At 40.2% G+C, this 19,963-nt stretch overlaps 1 long non-coding RNA gene across 2 annotated transcripts; it reads right to left on the bottom strand.

Moving 5' to 3' along the window:
• Window positions 1-1,411: 1,411 nt before the first annotated feature.
• On the bottom strand, window positions 1,412-17,456 carry LOC135279414 (uncharacterized). 2 transcript variants are annotated; one of them, XR_010346653.1, is made up of 5 exons: window positions 17,304-17,456; window positions 16,874-17,050; window positions 12,711-12,771; window positions 12,467-12,621; window positions 1,412-1,847 (listed from the first exon to the last, which is right to left on the bottom strand). It is a non-coding gene; the product is annotated as an uncharacterized LOC135279414 (long non-coding RNA). The 2 variants fall into 2 exon arrangements; XR_010346654.1 differs by lacking the exon at window positions 16,874-17,050.
• Window positions 17,457-19,963: the final 2,507 nt, after the last annotated feature.

The raw sequence follows: 19,963 nt of genomic DNA, 5'->3' as shown, positions 1-19,963 counted from the left end.
GCAGTGCTGCACATTGAGTACGAAACATTTATCATCAAAGGTCTCTGAAGATATTTGGCCTTATTCTTGTTAGGACAAAAAAAGAAACAAAATAAGTTATTGCATCTTAATTAAGGGTAAACACTGGTAGGCATCTGTTATCTACAAGGAGAGATGTGTGTCTGAATATGACTAGATCTAATCTGAAATGAGTGCTGAGATTAGCCAAAATTCTTCAGACATTATCTCTGTGTAGGACTGTTTCTATAATCTTGTTCTAAGGCTAAGATCAATGAAGCCTTAAAGAAGGATTTACTGATGCTGATAGGATTTTCTCTTTCAGATAGATTGTTAGGTGAAAAAAGCCATATTAATAGGAATACATTCAAAAGTTTCTTGATGGTGGACTCACACTGCATGAAATATTTCTATTGTAAAACAATTATTTATTAAAGTACAAAACACTTTTTCATCCTGACACTGCTACTTCTGGAAAAATGTAATTTTTTTCTGAGCATAAGATCCCAAATCTAAATTGCAAAGGAAGGAGATTTGGGCAAAGGTTAAAGCTAATGAATATACTGAAACCTGTCTCAGCTAGATGGATTTTATCTTAAGATAATATCTCTTCATATGCTTTCAAACACCCCAATATGTTTGTGACACTTTTATCTCTGCAAGGATTATTTTCCTTAGCCGCAAGAGGCTTCTAGACAATCACTGTCCACACACTACAACCCTCTGCTGAAACACCCTCAGCTCAGGCATGTGAGAGAATAAACATTTTTTCTCAATGTTTTTTTGATCCCAACTAATCCAGGAAAAAAGCAGAATCTGCAGATAATCTATCAGTCATTGTTGCCATAAAATAAAATCCCAAGCTCTCCCCTGTTTCCTGGAATATCCAAAAACTGTTTAACAGCAGTAATCTCACATGACAAATACTGTGCACTACTTTTATTCCAATTTTAGTAATACCAAATAATTATTATGCATTAATACTACACATAATTGCTGCTGTCCACCAGATTTTCAAATTAGATGTATTTCTTTCCCTAGGTAGCAACTAGAATGAGAGAATTCTCCTTCTAGGAATTGTTGGACAGCATCCCAGTGCAGGGGAGAAGGTAGGTGGGTTCCAGGACAGACAGACAGACAGCAACAGCTGAAATGGAAAAAAGAGACAGAGGTGTGGATGGGAAACACAGATGGAGCAGGTGAGAAAGGAACAAAGACCTGGCAGAGAAGGATGAGGGGGAAGGTTGGAGAAAACTGGAAATAGGTTAAGAGACCTATTAAGAGTACAATAGACTGTGGTTCATTAAAAAACAAATAAACAAACAAAAACAGCAACAAAAAAACCCAAACAAAACCAACTAGGAAAAAAACCCAACATCTTGGGCACCTCCTGCAATAAGAAAAAAGCCTTTTTTTTAGTGAACAGATTGCCCAATTCAGCAGCTGGGTTGCAGTGGTACCACCAGGTAGAGGAGAAGGAAAATTCAGGAGTTCCCGAGGTACTGTGATGCTCAGATTGAACACTTCTAGACTGCACTTAGAGTGCAGAACTACAGGGAACCAAAAACTCCATGGCTGCAAACTCAGCTAAGAGATCTGTACACAGAAAGGTAATTCAGAGCTGATCAGTACAAATTGCCTGAAAGAAATTTGGTGGGCTGTACTAGGGATAAATCCACAAGTCAAAGATCACTCCTGGGTTTTTTATCCACATCCCAGGGCACTTACCAGCCCACCAGCCATGGTGGGCATTTTAAAAATCCCAGAGAAGATGAGAGCACATCATCAGTTCAGCTGAGCTGTTGCACATCTGAGACATCTCAGAGGTTGATTGAACTCAGGAAATATTACTAGAAAGAGATTTGAAAGGAAAATATATTTTAGTGTCCCACAGAGCACTGAGATTTCAAAATACTCCCCTGAAACAGCAATTTTAGGAAACAAAGATCAGGAGAGTACTAAAAAAGAAGACCAAAAAAAAGGGGGAAGCTCTTGAAAAGTGAAAACTGAAAAGTGTCCACTTGTAGTCTGCTTATCAAGTGTTGGTCTGGAATATGAAAAGGCTGCTCTGCTTTTCACACAGCAATTCAAATCTGGAAAATGTTCTTCCAATCCAGAGCAATTGCTTTCAAATTGCTTTGTTTTTGAGAAGGCAATATTCCTGTTTAAAAGGAAAAAAGGTTTAAAATTTCTGATATAGAACATCTCTGCATATAGAATATAATCAAAATAATGGTCACTCATGGAAAATGTACAGGATTAAATGGTTAACACTCCCTATCTCCTAAAGAGTAGTCTTTAATGATTTTAAAAGTGAGGGTCTTAACTGTATGAAAAAGATTATAAAATCCCCTGCTTGGGAAGGGCTGGGCTCAGCAATTCATAGAGCGACAGTGTGGGTGTACCAGCAGTCACACCAACATGTGCAAAACATTTTAAATATTGCTTGTAAAATATTGAGCATATAAATATTTTGGAAGAATTGCTTTCATATTTGTTTAGTAATTTAGACTGAAGAAAAACCACATTATGGGCAACATAACTGGGTAAGCATGCTGTTGATTTTTTTTCTTGTGTCTTTTATATATACTCATTTCTCTTCAAAGAAAATACACTAATAATGTTGATGTCCTACCTTTCAACATACAAGAACTTGCCTGAGGTTTTAATTGTAGGACTGAAACGGCTCAGGCAGAAATAAATAGTATTTTAATGGTCCTTTCCAGGTAAATGATATGTGTGTACATAGCAGAAACAATTTCCTGTCTCCCCCTGGTAAAGAATGTATTTAAAGAGGAGTCCTATAAATGTGTATTAGGTGTGGACTGTCTTTGAGAGAACACTTTCTAGCTAAAAACCTATTTATAAATGCTTTAAAATCCATGCAGTCAATGACCAAAGTGTAACAGTTCTTCTTGGAGTTGTTCCAGCTCTTGTGCACATGCATATTTAAGATGTATAAGCTGTGTACTACTTAGGTTAAACAGGCATGCACACCAATAATCCCTGACTTTGGGAAGACAAGAAACATGCCCTGTCTGAAATGCATCAGAGTCTTTGCCCAAAATTATTACTTTCCTTTCACTTTGATTTGAAAGCACTCCACATCTTGTAGGAAATACTCAGAACCCATCAGATCCGCAGGATACAAAAAGACTTTAAGGAGTCCAGTGGAGAGGTTGTTTAAAATGCCTTTATTTAAGAACAGGAGCCTGAACACCTGCACAGCTCTATTTGCAGATAAAAACTCTATGCAAGAGGGGGGTTGACAGTATTTAAAGGGGAGAGTGGGAGCTGTTAAATACACACAGTCCCTCAGAATTCACCCAATGCCCATTTCTAATTTGCTTTGCTGTGACACACAAAAAAAATGAGGGGAAAGTGACCCTGCAACACTTTCCTGTGCTTTTAGCAAACAGTGGGAGATCTGATCCCTCACATTTACACAACTGTACATGCATGATGCTAATTCTTCCTGGGTTCAAAGTGGGAAATATACCCCCCACTCTGGACCAGGATCTGACACTTCTTTTCTACCCAGGACTCACTCAAGTTGTTTCACTCACAAATCCCATGGAAAATGGAGTTTCTACTGTGAAATCCTTTTAAATCCCAGCTATAGCAGCACACATGACACCTCTGAAATATTACTTTATGCTAATTGCATGATCCAAAGCTGCTCTTTGAGGTGTTTGCTTGCTTTTTACTGGCTGTGCTGCAGAGGAGGATGATTCTGACTTCTCCAGTCATATTCAGTTCTTGTCCCATGCAGTTCCAGACTGTGACCATACCTTGTGAATATAAGCAACAATTATGGTACACACTCCCCTTGCCTCCTGACCTGCTGCTCCTGCTGTTTAGGCTGACACTCAGAGACAGATCACAACCATCTGAGTTCCAAAGATCCAAGAAAGTATATTTTTACCATTTTCTAAGGAAAAAATGAGGGTTTAATACTGTATTGAGACAAAACTTGTAACAAGTTTATTAAAAAAAAAAAAAAAAAAAAAGCCTGGCTTTCATTAAGGCTCCTCTAATAATAGGAAAACCAAAGAAAAAATCCCCAACCCAAAATCTGCCACATCTGGCTAGCTCTAAACATCCCAAGCCTTTGGAGCTGAGCTATGTGTGTCAGGAGGATGAAGTAAAGTGTCTATCTACACTCTTGACCTTGGTAAAGAAAAGTTTCCTTAGCTCCCAATTTAATTTCCAATTTAATCTCCCAGGACTTCTCTGCCTTCTCCAAGGCAGCAGGAACCCGACTTCAAAAGGTGCCTTGAAGCAGGAATTCTGAATTAAAGGAAGACAAGTCCTATTTATGTATCCAGGACTAGAGAATAGCATCTAAGTGTGGCTTTAGTCTCTACTTAATCTCTAAATAGAGCTATTTGATATTCTTCCAATTCTGATTCAATCAAAGGCTGAGAGATGTTTGGGAATTGCTGCTCTCAATGGCTGTCAAGAGGATTTTCAAGTAATCTTGGTTCTATTAAATGACAATGCCCTGTTTACTTTAATGGGCCAAGTGTTGGTCAGATGCACATAAAATACCTGGGTAAAGATTAGAAAATCAGGTCATCAGCTTTCAAGCCTTTTGGGGGTAGAGAAAGAGGGGTACTCCTCAGTGCCCCCAAATCTGCATGGAAACAATTGCGCTTGAGGCAGCTGTGCTCCAGGGGGGAGTTTTCAAGCTGCAAATAGGCTCAAATGTCTGCCTTTGTGTTCGAGTGAAGTGCTTGGTCCTGAAAGCAATTTGACACATTTTATTCAGTTATCAGCTGCTGCTAGCATAAACAGTTTAGAAAATCTCCACTCAAACCCATCTGTGATCATCTGGGTTGGATGAAACAGAACGGTATGGGGCTGTTTGGGAGAACAATGAGCAATGAGCACTCGCTGGAGTTCAGAATCTCACATTGCTCAGATGAATCAGGGAAAACATTAGGTGTACTGTGATTTCTGACAGATCAGCTGGAGTGGAAGCACATTCTTCTGCTCAGCCCTATTAGCAGAGTGCTGTTCTTTTTCCACACTGTATCAGACCTCCTGTTTTCTTTTTTATTTTTCTGTGCCTATTGTGCATTTTTGAGTTTTACAGTTCACATAAGGGGTCAGATCCTGAGAGATGATGAGCAATTGCTATGCACACTGCCTTAAATAGGTGTTCCAGAAAACCTGCCTCTGCTTAAAATTCAGTTGTCTTTACATACTGTTTACATCAGCCTCATTGCTGGGTTTTTGAAACAAGGGGAAGGCAATTGCCTTGAATAACATATTATTTCCTACTGTGTACATAAACTGGAAAGCATTCTGTGTCCTTTATACTGCAAAACAATTTTTCTGTGTTCAGTTAATGTATTTTTACCTGCTAAATTTCAGATAACTAACACAGGAAACAGAATTGAGGAGGCTGACTCTTTTTCAGATGGATGAAAACCTGTGAATTTCATTCTAAAAAATTACTGACTGAAGTAAAAGCCAGAGCCAAAAGCCAGCACCCACAGTTATTGCTGGGTTTGGAAGAACTATGAGATTCTAGAATTGCCTGCAACGTATTCATGAGGGGTTCCAAATGCACAAAATGCTAAACGCCAACCTCCTTGACATTTCACATCTTTCTGTCAGCTTTGATGTTTGGATCTACATAAGCTGGCTCTGGAGTTGGTGCTTTCATTGTTATTAAAGTTATTACTTTTATTGAGTAATCAGTGATATAAACAGCCAAACAGAGCAGCAAGAAAACTCCATGGAAAGAGTGGACTCTACAAAGGGTGTGCACTAGCAGCTCTTGTTGGGAAGTCAGCTTTCCTGATGGAACAGCCTTATTCCTCAATAATTTCCCATTCTTGTTTACTCTGGGGGAAGTACTGAGGGAGGACCTTCCCTCTCCTCCAAGTTCTGCCCAGAAATTCTCTATTATTTGCAGGCAGGCTGTGTTTGGGTGTTTAGCACAGATCATCCCTCAGCTGTGCACACCCACCTGCACTCTCAGCATTATTTGTGTGGGATCTCTGTTCTCTGCAGCTGTCATTAAAGTATTTTGCATGATACCTGCTCTTAGAGATATCACATGCTCTTATCTTGAATCATATTAAATATATCCTTAGAAGTTGTGGGTTTGCCAAGAGGCTTCCTGAGGCCTTCATCCCAGCTTGGGAAAGGAACTGACTCTTTTAGAGAAAACTCTTCAGTGGTGCATGTGGAAAAGAATGATAAATAGTGCCACCAGCTATTTGTGAGACTTGCAATAGTGTTCCTTCAAGTGATAGAACAATATTCTCTAAGAACATTACAAGTGATAGCAACTGCCATAAATTAGAATGAGTATTAAATGCAGTGACAGCAACATTTTGAAGGTGTTTTCAGCTTAATAGCAAGGAAAATTCAGCGTTAGATTCTTGAACTGGATGAGAAATAGTTATTACTTCACTACCCACACTGTGAGATGCTGAAGAGAGGTTTCAGGTGAAATTTTCATTTTTAATAAATTTCACACGAGTCAAAGAATAACATCATTTTTCGTTAGCTCAGTTGCACAAGTTCATGCTATAAGCATTAAAAATATGTTTTCATGTCAAGCTTTAATTGCTGTCACAAAAATTATGTTGAAATCATCCACAGAACATGATTCTGTAGAGTTCTATAAGAGCTCCTTACTTGATGGATAAAATAGGTTGAAAAGGCGGGAACTAATAATTTTCTACTGCTACAGATGAACTGCGTTATATAACCAGTTATATAACATAACTCTGCACAGACCTCTGCACAAACCACCCACCTCCAGTCACCACCTCATGTACAGAAGGTTGGCTGAGCACTTTTCTTCTACACATGGTCATGGAATGGCCTCGATTGGAATGGACCTCAAAGCCCATCCAGTCCTGCCCCCTGCCATGGCAGGGACACCTTCCACTGTCCCAGGCTGCTCCCAGCCCCAGTGTCCAGCCTGGCCTTGGCCACTGCCAGGGATCCAGGGGCAGCCACAGCTGCTCTGGGCACCCTGTGCCAGGGCCTGCCCACCCTCTCAGGGAACAATTCCTCATTCCCAATCTCCCACCCAGCCCTGCCCTCTGGCACTGGGAGCCATTCCCTGGCTCCTGTCACTGAGGAATTGTCCCTCTCTGGTTTCCCTGCAGCCCCTCAGACCCTGGAAGGTGCTGTGGGGTCTCCACACAACTTCTCCTCTCCAGGCTGCGCTGTCCCAGCTCTCCCAGCCTGGCTCCCCAGGGGAGGTTCTCCAGTGCCCTCAGCACCTCCGTGGGCTCCCCACAGCACCATGACAATGACCACCAGGTACCATTCCACACATGGAAAAATACCAAACAACTCATCCTGCCAAAAACCAACCAGCCAAGCAACCACCTCAGGCACCTGCAGAGCTGATCAGGGAATAGTGCCTGCCTTCACAGCCGTCTTCTCTCTCTCATTTCCTTCCTCTCTGTTTCTACAGCATTTGAGAAATCTTTTAGAGCTGGCACATCTTATCTATTCATTCACCCATATAATCCCTTGAGGGGCATAAAATAAACTGAATTTGTGCTCTTTCAGAAGTGCACATCTATTATTTCCACAGTTATCAGCATTCCACTCAATGGGAAGGTGCCACTCTTGCAGCAATGCTGTGGAGGCACGATGGGATTTGGCTCTGAGAATGGTTTGACATTTAAAGTTGCATTGACTCATCCATGTTTGGGGCATCTCTGTGAGCTCTCCAAATGTACAACAGAAATACCTCCATCGATCTTGGGAGGTTCAGCACTGCCCAGCTGAAGAGATCCATCAGCTGGAATGCACTGCAGGCCTTCAGCTGCCCAGAGCTGCAGAGAGGCAGCTGTGCCTGCATTTGGCTCTCCCCTGGGGCTGGGAACGCTGCAAACTTCACTGAGATTTCCCATCAGCTCAGCTGCCCAATGTGTCACCTGGTGCTGTGCAAACTGGCACAGCACAGCTTTGTTTGGACGAATGGTTAGCATTTAAAACACATTCCAGACAAGGTCCTTGGCAAACTGCAAGCAAAGACTGTGCTTTGATTTTTCCCTTTTGTAACCACATATCCCAGCTCTTGTTTTCCTCCTGCAGCTCCAGTTTCACAGGCAGGCAGCACTGTAGTCATTCAGCTCCAATTTTTCCCAGCTGCCCCAAACTCATTAGCCTCCTGCACACAGCCTGACTTAAGTCAAGGACTTAGTGTTTATTAGTGGAAAGCTGAGCAGTAAAACTTCTGTGTTGAAGCTTGGACACAGAGCACTACAGCCAACAAACTTCCTGACAAAAATGCATCATCTTATACCAGCTGCACAAAAAAAAAGTCCACATCTCTGTGTGATAAAACAGGTAATCAGATGTGCAAAGCTCCGCTGTTTGTAATCCTTTGTGGATGTATCTGTTTTGATCAAAATGCAGATACAAGGCAATACAAACAAATAAGCACAAGAGGAATATAGGAAGGTACAGCTGTATTTTGCATTGAGTGTCAGGGGTTAGGTTAGGAGTACAATACCAATAGAATGTTACTGCTGCTGATGGACATGGGTTCTGCTTTGTGCAGCTTTTTAAATCTCTCTTCAGAGACTTCACTGCAGAGGTTTTGATCTGGGGCTCCTGGCTGCACAAAGAGTGCAGCCACCCAAGGTCATGCAGCAAGTCAGTAGTTTAATTAGGACTTGATCTCAGAATTTTTCTAGTTCTTGGCTACTTGCTCTAACAAGCAGCTGCTACAGCCTTATAAAGATATTTATTTAGATGGTCTGTGGCCAAGAATGAAACCTATTCCAGGCATCTGTGGTCACCACTCATTCTGTTATTCCAAAATGTAGATAAATCACCACACAATGAAGTGTTTGGATAGCAGTTTCATAAGAAGGGATTTGGGAGTTACAGTGGGTTGCAAGCTGGACATGAATCATCACTTAGGTGTTGCACAAAAGGAAACTCCATACTGGGATTATAAGCAAAACTCTGACCTGCAGGACACAGAGAGAAATCTCTGAGCTCAGCTCAGCACTCACAAGTCCTCAGTTAATTTAAGTCCACTTTTGGGAAACACACTTGGAGAGACACAAATGAATTTGAGAGAACCCAGAAGTGAGAAAAAAAATGATCAGGGACTGAGAAACACAGCTGACAGGAAAAAAACCCAAAAACATTGAATGGAGAATTCAATCTGCTCGCCAAGCTGTGGTGAGTAGGGCAACAAGCCGAGGGATTACACTGCAACAAAAAAGGTTTTGCTTAGAGAGCAGAGAGAACCTGCAGAAAGGGGAACAATAGAGGGTGAAATGGGTTCATTTGTGAGCTGCCCTGTCACAAGGAGCACAGCAGACACTGAAAGAACACAGCTGAACTGGATTTTGTGGTTCTTTCCAGCACTGCAGGGTGCTGGAATGTACTGGTATGATAAAACCTTAACCACCATTTATGCATTTCAAACATTGAACTATACTTAGTGTGACATCTCAGTGGCCACTGGTGTCCTCAAAGTGCTGCAAAATCCGTGTTCATCTCTCTCCCAGCCACACTTGGGACTATGTTATCCAAGTATCCATGCAGAAGTGCCTCTGATACACACAACTCACCTCCTGTGCCACAACTTTTGTCACACCCCAGGCTCAGAAAGGTGTTTTGTCTTTGGTTAACCCCAGGGAAGGTTTTCTCAGCCCATTTCTTAATCCTGGTCAAACAGATGAACTATTCCACCAGTGCAATCCACCAGCTTGCTGAGAGTTTTGTCTGAACAAACAGGTCATCACTGACTGCTCAGATGAAAGCAGCCCTTTGTTGGGATCAGCTCCTGGGGAAGATAACTCCTGACCACCAGCTGGGCTCTGAGCCAGCTCCTGGTAGTTAGATGCCATAAGATCCATATTTCCTTAAGGGACCAGCATGTGAGAGAGCTCAGGAGAACCTCATGGATTAATAAACTTGTGCTCCCATGGATTTCCCTAATCCCCATTCCCATACAAAAAACCCTCTGTGGGTGAAGAGACCAATCTGTAGCTTTAGTGACATGAACAGTTTGGGAGTGGGAAGAAAATATATACAATATTTCATTCAGAAGCACCAAATCAGATGTCCACAAACAAGAGGAATTAGGCTTCAAGTGATATCCTGCAAAGGTGTTGACACACACTGTGCCTTGACAGCCCAGCTGGTAAATGTGGATGTCATTCAATGCTCGAATTTCCCAATGAATGGCATGCCAAACTCTCACTAGAATAAGAAATTGTACACCAAATGTCAATCATTCATTATTTTCTAACTCTCTAAAGAGTATTTTTCATTCAGTTTGGCATTTCTAAAGGAAAAATCCCGCCATGCCTCTATGAATGAAAATGCTGCACCTTCATATCAAGGCAAGGCTGACACGATGTGTGCAGCCAGGCTTCTCTGAGGGATGGCCATGTGCAGGATATGGAAATGGGGATGCTGGGAAGGAAAACAAAAGCCTCATTAGAGTGCTATTGAATTTAACAAAGAAATGAAAATGAAACCTAGTCTATGTTCTTCTTTTTCCCTGTTCATTTTTATTTTCTAGATTATCAGCCTAGGAGGGAGAAGGAAAAAAAGCAAGTGCAGAAATACCTCCAAATGGCATAATCAATAACTCAAAGTGACTGGAATGAATAATGCAGTATCTTGCCTAGATTTTACATCTGTTATAAGCTGCTTAAGTAATATATTCTGAAGTAGAGAAGGACAATCACAATGTCTGTGTGCATGTTAGTGAGGGGATGTTAGAAAATAGAAAGAGCACATAAGAGTTGGAGGGGAAATTTAGCTCCTAAAAATAGTAGGGTCTCAAATTTTCTTAGTTTGAGGGACACTGTTTAAAGTAATTGAAGTGACTTTTGATATAAATTTATTTGACTCCTTCAGTTCTTGTTGACCTGCTGCAACAACCCAGAATCTTCCTTCCACTCACAACAAAGTTCGACCACCCAAGCAATTACTCAAATTGACCACAACCTGAGCTTATGTGAAATGTTTTCAAAAAAATAAATCTTTCTAGGAAAATATTTTACATATTTTCAACAATTGTACTTATTTCAATGTTATGTTTTAAATCAGGTTTTGTTTAAGACTGTAGTTCAGTTATCAATATTAATATTACTAAGAACTTGGAGTGGAGCAAACATTGTGTTTGTCCTCTTTTTTGTCCTTTTTAAAACTGTGAACAACAGCCAGTTACTTGTACTCTGCAGAGGAACATCAGTCACCCAAAGCCTTTTGTGAAGTGAATTCTAGTTTACACGTTCCTGTCATGTTTTGTGCTTTCCACTCCTGGAAGCAGCGAAATTTCAAATAATTCCAAGGGTGCAACACAGATGGGAGCAGAGAAAAGCAAACACCCAGCCCAGGTGAGGGGCAGGCACAGCCAGGGGAAGGAGCCTGTCCTGATGTTTGTTCCCTGCCCTTTCAGCCTCTCCCAAAGGCAGAGCCGAGCTCCTCCCTGAGCCAGGCACTGTCCTGGAAGGTGTGCTAAGGACATCTGCTGCCCCAGGCAGGAGCACTCAGCACAACGTGTGCCTTGAAAAATATCAGCAGATAAGGGATGAATGGAGGTGCCTGTGACCTTCCTCGTGCGAGGGCTTGGAGCAGTCAAAAACTCCGAGAAAAAGCATTTATTTTTCCCCCTGTTGTGTGTTAAACTGTTGCTTCTCGTGGGGGCATGATGAAGAGCCATCAGTTCTGCCACAGACCTTCTTAAAGAAGAATAACTTAAGGTATTATGGATATGATTCAGTACACTAATATGCTATTTTCACCCAAACCAGTGGTTGTCTCAGCATAATAAAATACCAAATTCATCTCCAGCCTGTTCTGTTCATAGTGAACAAACAAATGATCCAAGTAAAGTCAGTGTCTGTACAGACACAAGGACTCATCACATCTTAATTTTAACAGCAGCCATTTGACTATTTCCAGTTTCACCATGCCCAAGAACCCATAGAACCCCAAGAATATTTCCAAGGCAGCATATGAAGGGGAAAAAAAAAAAAAAACAGAAAAAAAACCCACCAAACAAACAAACAAAAAAAAAAACTGGGATTTTTTAGGCTCAAACAGATTTTAGAAAATACATCTTTTTCTCACGGAGAAAGGAAAGTAATGCAACAAATTGTTTTTGCCCTATGTGCAACATTCTCTTCCTAAAATAATGCATTGGAGTGACAGATTGAGCAAAGCATAAAAATAAAAATAGAAAGAAAAGACAAAGAAAAAAAATAAAGAATAAAAAAAAGAAGGAAAAAAAAAAAAAGAAGGCTAAGATTCATGGTGTTTCCAAGGAAGTTACTTATCCAATTATACATAAAATCATGCATGGCTAAAGCACACAGGCACACAGGGAGCCCCCAGCTATCTCTACTGCCAAGAAAAAATGGTATTCTTAAGGAAAAGCTTTCAGTTCTTCCTAAATCTCCATGAACACCAAAGCCAACAGTGAGAACCAAACAATCAGAAAGCTCACCTGCAGCTGGTGCTGCCTCTGCACCAGCAGGATGTGCTGACACCTGCAGCATGGGTCATTCCTTCCCTAGGAGCTGGAATTCCCTGAAATTCTTCCAGGAGCAAGGAATTGCCAGATTTTCCATATTCCTGATGAATTCTGCAGCAGCTCAGCTCCTGGACACAGGGAAGGGATTATTCTGCCATGTCTCCATCCAGGACCCTGAGTGCTGACAACCATTTTTCCTTTTCTTTGCAATTATTACCAAATGTGACCAAATCTGTGAGCAGGCAAGCTATGTAGTCCATTCTTTTCAAATACAGGATCTGGGGTGATTAAAGGAAAAAGAAATAAATAAACAGCAAGCTTAGTTCTCAGTTTTGTGACCTATTTTTGTGCCACTCATTTAAGACATAACCCCCTGTACCAACAAATCCAATTTTCCTCATCTGCTAACCCAGAGAACAAAGCAGATGGATTCACAGTCATGCACAAGAACTTGTCATTACAGAACATAAGATGCCCTTCACAGAATTAACTTGTGGAAATGCAGCAATGAGCTGTTCCTGGAGAGCTTTCTGGGAGCTCCCTCTCAGCCACCCCTTAGCCAGACCCTGAGGAAAGTCCCATAACTCACACGTGTCCATGGCCCCATCATTATTGGATCAGCCTCACTCACAAACATTAATTCTGAGATTTATGGGTTGCAGGGCCAGAAAGAACTGTTGGGACAGTCCACGCTGACCTTCCTCACCACCCAGACCAATAATTTTTGCATCAAGTCTGTCAGTTCTGCTGAGCTATAAAATCTCTCTCAGAACATTGTTTAGCCTTCACTAAAAGATTACAGCTGATAGGAATTCTAATCTGTCAGAAATTATTTCCCTGATGGCCTTTTAAAACAGTCCCTCTGCTTCCACTCTGAATCAGTCTGGGTTTGGCTTCCACTCACTGTAACTCCTTAGACTTCTCTCAAATTAAAGAGCAATCAGAAAATTCTTAGACATCAAGACAAGACAAAGTCTCCTTTTGAAAAAAGTTAAACAATTTGGCCTTTTCTTACCTTCCTTGCTGTGATCTATTTCATCAGCTTTCTGAACAGGCTTCTCCTTCAAATGTTTGCTGAGATTTTACGATTCTTTTATTCCTTCTTTCCAATTTTATTTCTTTTTTAATATTTGCCAATATTCAAAAATCCTTGTCTCCCCAGATCCACATACAGTGGAAATAAAATTGCTTTACTCCATAAATATTCACTATAAAATTAACGTAGGACACAATATTTGCTCTTGTGAGGAAAGGATCTGTTATGTCCAATTTTCAAATACAAAAACATAGACATAAAAGTGCTCTGAGTAACATCATAAAGGAAGCATGTGGCAGAATAGGAACTTAAACACCTACCCAGCTCCAGCATAGCCATAAACACAAGATTATCCTACCCCTTAATTAAGCACAGAACAATTTCCAGCACTTAGAAAAGCAGATTAATGCAAGTTCTTAAGTCTGTTTGTGTCTTCTAGTATTAATTATGATCAGCAGTTATGTTATTTATGACTTCTAACATACTGTGTGTTGTGTATACCAATTTTCCCTACCAAAAAAAAAAAAAAAGATGATGCTCAGTTTCTGAGATTTTCTGTACAAAAAAAAAATCTAAGAAGGAATTGTGCTTTAATTTCTTTACTGCTCTTCAGAGAAACACAAACCCACACTTGTCCTTTATCCACATCTCTACTGGCACCAGAGCACTGCTTCTTGCTGGCACTCCAGGTTGAGAGTCTGTCACCTCCAGGCTGAGGTGACACAGGATTTCTCCAGTGCTCTGGCATCCTGCTGGCTCCACACCCCAAAGGCTGTGGGTTCTTTACTGTTAGAGGTTGCTACAGCTATTTAAAAAATGACAGAGGACTTACAGTCTGATGTGATGGATAACAAACCAGCTAAAGAGATGATCCCGCATACATAATATTATTTTTTTATTTTGTAATTTATTTGTGCATTTAATATAATACCTTTTTTTCCTTTTTTTTTGTTTTTTTTTTTTAGCAATTTGCTCTTTGCCAGAAATAGAAACGTTCAGTGTCCTGTACTAAGCAGAGGAGTTGTGTTTCCTGTGACAATGAACGCTTCTAAAACACAACAGTTCGTGATCAGAAAGACTTCCCTGGTGATGCTGAGGCACTGGAAATAGCAGAGCAGAGCAATTTTGTTCTCATTGTTCTAGGGTCACACTATTCTCTCAAAAAAAGGGAGATGCATGGTGGCAGAAATGATAGATGGATCATCTTCCCCCCTCTCCCCTGACCTTCTGCAGACTTCTCCACCTTTCAATTTCTCGTCCCTCTGTGCAAATTATCTCCAGCAATGCAAGGCTTGCTTCTGTTACACCCTGATAATGAGCATTTTAAAAGTAGCTTTTCTTAGGAAAAGTTACTCATACTCATGCTTTCCAATTATTCTCATACTTAAGACTGAATTTTTACTTATTTTCAAAGGTTTATCTACCATGTGTTGAAGTGATTTTAATTATTCTATTTTATTATCATCCAGTATGCCCATACAGTGCATTAATCCTTCTTATACTGCCACAAAGGCGGAGAAAAACTATCATAGTGATTTTGGGTTTAGTCCAAATTTACTGGCTAAGACTTCAGCTTGAACAGGAGTGCACTTTTATTACTTTTTTTTTTTTAACTGAGATAGAAAAGGAATTGCTTCTGTGGCAGCTCACGCAGTTTCCTTATGTACAATTTTAAAAATTGCTGTATCATGTGTGCCACTGTAGATAGGATGGATAAGTCCCAGGAGAAAAACAATGCAGAGGGTTAAACCTCATGGCTTTTACTCAGCCATGATTTAGGGACAAAAATTATCTGGACACTGAGAAAATTAAATCATCATAAGAAGCAAGCTGTCCAGAGACAGCATAACCATTTTGCATTAAGATTTATTTGTTTTAAATATTGCAAATATTGCTGTTGGGGGTATCTTGCAGGGATTTTAAGGCCTAAATGCAGGCAGATGGGTAAAGAGAGAGCCATGTCTGGGGCCAGAAGGAAACTGAATGGACAAAAAGGCACAGCAAGCCAGATTCCATGGGCTGAGAGGGAGCAGGTCAGCCAAGACTTCCTGCACAAACCCAGCTCCTTTCTAGTTGAGTTCCCATTATTAGCTCCTTCCAAAAATTCAAGTTCAACTTTTCTTGGAGTTCAACTTTTCTTTAAAGTTTTTGTTTGTTTGTTTGTTTGGTGTTTTTTTATTTTATTTTATTTTGAATGCTTTCACTAAATATTTTTATGTCTCGTCAGCACGGGAAGTTTTCCTCCCACTTTCTGTTCAGTATTTAGACATAACTGAGCTGCCTAACAAAATTAAATGACTGTGCTGGAGAAATATTAAATTATATTATTCCCATTTTCAATCTTGTAAGGAGAAAATGAGTAACAAAAAAAATCAGAGAATGTAGGAGAAGCGTCTGAATTCCTCATCTTGTGCCTCTTTCTGTACACTGATGGTGTTTTAAATTTACTTCACAAGACATACTTCTAAATTACAGAAGCAGACTTCCATCCATAAAAGGAAATGTTAAAATTAAAGATTTTCTTACTGGGATAATTAAATTCAAATAAAGACTGAAAGGGTGTTTTGGTTTTTTTAATTGCAAGAATATTTTTTAAATAATCTTTAAAAAGACTAAGTCTATAAAAACTAAAGAAGGTTTCTTATCCAAATGCAATCCTTTAAAAATGAAATAAAAACAGAGGTACCATGGGGCAAATCTTATTTTCTGACCTATATTTAGCCTAAAAAATATCAAAATGCAATTTAAAAAACCCAAACACTTCTGGCATTTTAATGATTAATTTGTACCTGTTAGGGGAGAAAACTTTATTGTCTACTACAATTTGTTCCATACATTCTGGTCAAGAGAAAAACAAAGCAAACAAAAGATTCAACCTTGTTTGTATTTCTGTTCTCCCTCACAGAAGCAGATCTGGTTTGCAAGAAAACACCTTCAAAGCCTGGGTTAAACTTCCCCAGGTTTGTGCAGGTCTGTTCATGGTGAAATGACCCAGCAGGCAGCAAAGGAAACTCAAGAAACATTTTTAAGTTAATAAAACATTGAGCATGATAAATACTTAAGAAATATGGCTAATCTAAGCCACAAAATATTTAATTTAGCCACAAAAAATATCAAAATGAATAGGAATTGAACTATTTTATGGGTGTTTCAATGTATTAAAATTAATCTTAAACAAGATGTTGCAATATGTCAAAACAGAAGGGACCATGATGCAGTAATTTATTGTGCCCACACAACAATGAAAGGGGTGCTGAATTTTTATATTATATTTTTCATCTCAACATATATTTATACAATTCCATTGTTCAGCTATGTGAATCAGACTTTTAATTAATACTTACCCTCAGTTAGCTTTGATATTGCCAGTTTAGTGCTGAATAAGATGTACATTTATATGCAAATGAAATTTCTTTCTTTAAATTTTCCTTAAAATAACTTTCCTTTGGGATAATTGTAGGGGATGAGACAGACAGATCCCTGTTTGTTTTTCCATTTTTTTGCAGTGCATGGCAAACATCCTGAAAATAAAGTTCTTTTGTTGTTATTGTTATGATTTGAGATGGTATTTCATATCAAGCTAAACATTTTTACTGGGTGTCTATTCATCAAAGATTTCACCCTCTGAAGGTCACAGAAAGAGTTTTCTTATACAATTGTTGATAGAAAGGTGAATTGTTCTATGGCACACAGGATTTTTTCCCATTCCTCAGCCATCCTCTCCGTAGTGGATCCTCACTGCAGTGCTGCCAGTGCAGGACACTGAGCACTCACCTCCCCAAAGAGGAAATGCTGAGCTCTGGTCAGGTGAGAAAGCGAAGAAGAACTCAGAAGGAAGAGTTCTGCCCTGTGAGAGCAGCAATCCCTCAGGAAATCCCTCACTGAACCTTTCCTGTGGGAGGAATCACCACAGCTCCACCTTATTGGGTTTAAAAGAAACGTGAGTGTGGTCCCAGGACACACACCTGAGGGCTTAAATTGGGATTTCTCCATCACAGCTGGGTGAGCCACAACAATTTGCAGCAGTTTGAGACCAGTGCTGAAGCCAAGCCAGATACTGACACAGATAATTGCCTTTCAGGTAAAATTAATTTCTATTGTTTCCCCTCTTCATCTTTCTTCTCCATGTACACAGAAAATGGGCGTGGTTTCCTTTGAAAACTTGAGTCTGGCTCTGCAGTGAGACCAATCTGAGACTCTTTCAGGAGTGTTTGGGTGTGTCAGTGTGTGTGCCCCTGTACATACACATGTGTGTGTGTGTGAAGGGGTAGCAGTCACACAGAAATATGAAAGCATGATTTTATTCATACCTAATTCAGAGAAAACTCTTGAACTTTGATCTACTACAGCCCATTTAATTGACATCATCATTAATCCCTGCTGGTCCCCCTTATCTTAACTGGAAATTCTCTCCTTTACTTTTCTGCAAAACTTTTGTCAAGACTATCAAATCTAAATTGTTTAAAGGAGAGCTTATCAATCACCATGGTTTTGATGAGAAAACATTCTTGATCAGACCTAGGCACATTTTTTTTCCTCTGCCATCTGGCTGTATCCATCTGTTATCTGTTTTAAGATTAAAAGTGAGTTAGGATGGGGAGTGTCTTATTAATTTTTGTTTGTAAAACACTTAGCACAGGAGGGTCATGGTCCAAGCCAGAAAGAGGCTGCCATTTCTGCTCAATTCAAATAAATAAATGCAATAATCAACACCAACAAGTTCTCTGGCAGGGAAGTTCAGAAGGAAGGCAATGTGGCAGAATTTCCTATAGTCTCTTCCCTATAAACTGAATATACTAGTTCTGGTCATGAAGTGAAATCCTGGCAATGGATTTGGATCCAGTTTGGTCCTGGGTCTGAATGCAAAGTAAGGACTTAAAAGTACTTATTTGCTGTGATTTTTTTTCCCTAAATGTTAGCAACATTTTTATTTCGCACAAAATGTTTCACAGAAATGTCCATGTCTCTGGTTGCATCCTTTACCCAGACATCCCTTTTGGGGTGTTGGCAGTAATTCTGTGTGAGAGGAAGAGCAGATTTGTCTTTAGAAAGAAGCTGTGGGTCTGCTGGTAGATAAAACTAGCACGGGGAGATAAAAGAAACAATGGGAAGGATTCCACAGATTGATGAATGGAAAAAGATATTTGCTTTTACAACTAAACTTTAGATTTGTGATAAATGAAATTAGTCATTGAAAGATGAAAGAAACAATAGGGAAGAAAAGCCCCTCAATTCCATAAGAATTAAAAATTAAAAGGGAGGGTTATACCTTAAGAGGGAGATCTTTGGTATCAGGCATATTGGGAAGTCTGTACCTCTCAAGTACCTCAGCCAGTGGGGAAAGAGAGAAGGGAAATGCGACTGGGAAATTGGGATAAAAAGGGAGGCTGCGTCCTCCAAAAATCTGAGAGATCCCAGGGGAATGCCCCATGGCCTCTCCCTTTCTTCAAATAAAATTAAAGGACTCCTCTGTCTCCTTTTTGGACATAAACCTCTGGTGTTTGTGGATTAATTTTCCTACCGTGTTTGCTTTGTCCCTTTCCTCAACAAGCCCCATCTTTCCTGTTCCTCAGAGCAGCTGAAGACAGGAGAATTCCTTTCCAGGAGGTGCACTGATGGCTTTAAAGCAGCCTGCAGGGAGTGTGGGGTGTTCACTCTGCCCTGCACTGACCCTGCACATTCCCCACTGGAGGGGAGGATATTGCTTTGGTGACACTGCTGGAACATTCAGCAATCCTGACTAATTCCAGCTCCACACTCCTTTATTAAGTGTTTTGTTTTGCTCGACCTCACATCATGGGATCATCTTGTCTACCTCTGACTTTTTCATTACCTTCCATTACCTCTCATTTCAGCTCTCCCTGCATTACTCTGTCATCTTCAGAGACTTGCACTCATAACACTCAGAATAATTAAGTGATCTGCATAGCAGTAATCCTGGTGCCCTCTGCAAAAATGCCCTGCCACCAGCTTTTAACTAAGAATGACAGGAATTCAGCCCTGAAGGCAGCTAAGTGAGCAGCTCCAGTTCCGAAAAGTCTCTCCTGGAATCTCAAAAGGTTTAAACCAGGATGGATGTCACTATTTTCAGGGAATGTATATGAGCAAGTGCCTGCCAGAAGATGGCTATTTAGTGTTGCAATCCTGCAAAAGGATGGAAGGGAATTATTGCCTCATGTTTTCTTCATCTTTCCTACCTATGTCTTGGCATATAAGTCAAGATTTCATGTTATACTCTCATTTGTTTTTCCTGCTGTTGTTCTCAGTCTCTTCCCAGAAGAATCACACATCACTGATGTTTATTGTTTCAGAAGGAAAGGAAACTGAGGCAGAGCAGTTCTCACCCTGGCTGCAGACAGGAGCCATTATTCCTTCGCCTTTCTACTGACAGCTTCTTTAGGTGCAACTCAGTCAGGGTTTATTCAGTCAGTCCC

The sequence above is a fragment of the Passer domesticus genome, chromosome 12 (assembly GCF_036417665.1).
Source record: "Passer domesticus isolate bPasDom1 chromosome 12, bPasDom1.hap1, whole genome shotgun sequence".
Classification (NCBI taxonomy): Eukaryota; Metazoa; Chordata; class Aves; order Passeriformes; family Passeridae; genus Passer; species Passer domesticus.
Note: the sequence above shows the minus strand (reverse complement) of the source record. Positions and strands in the feature narration are given on the sequence as shown.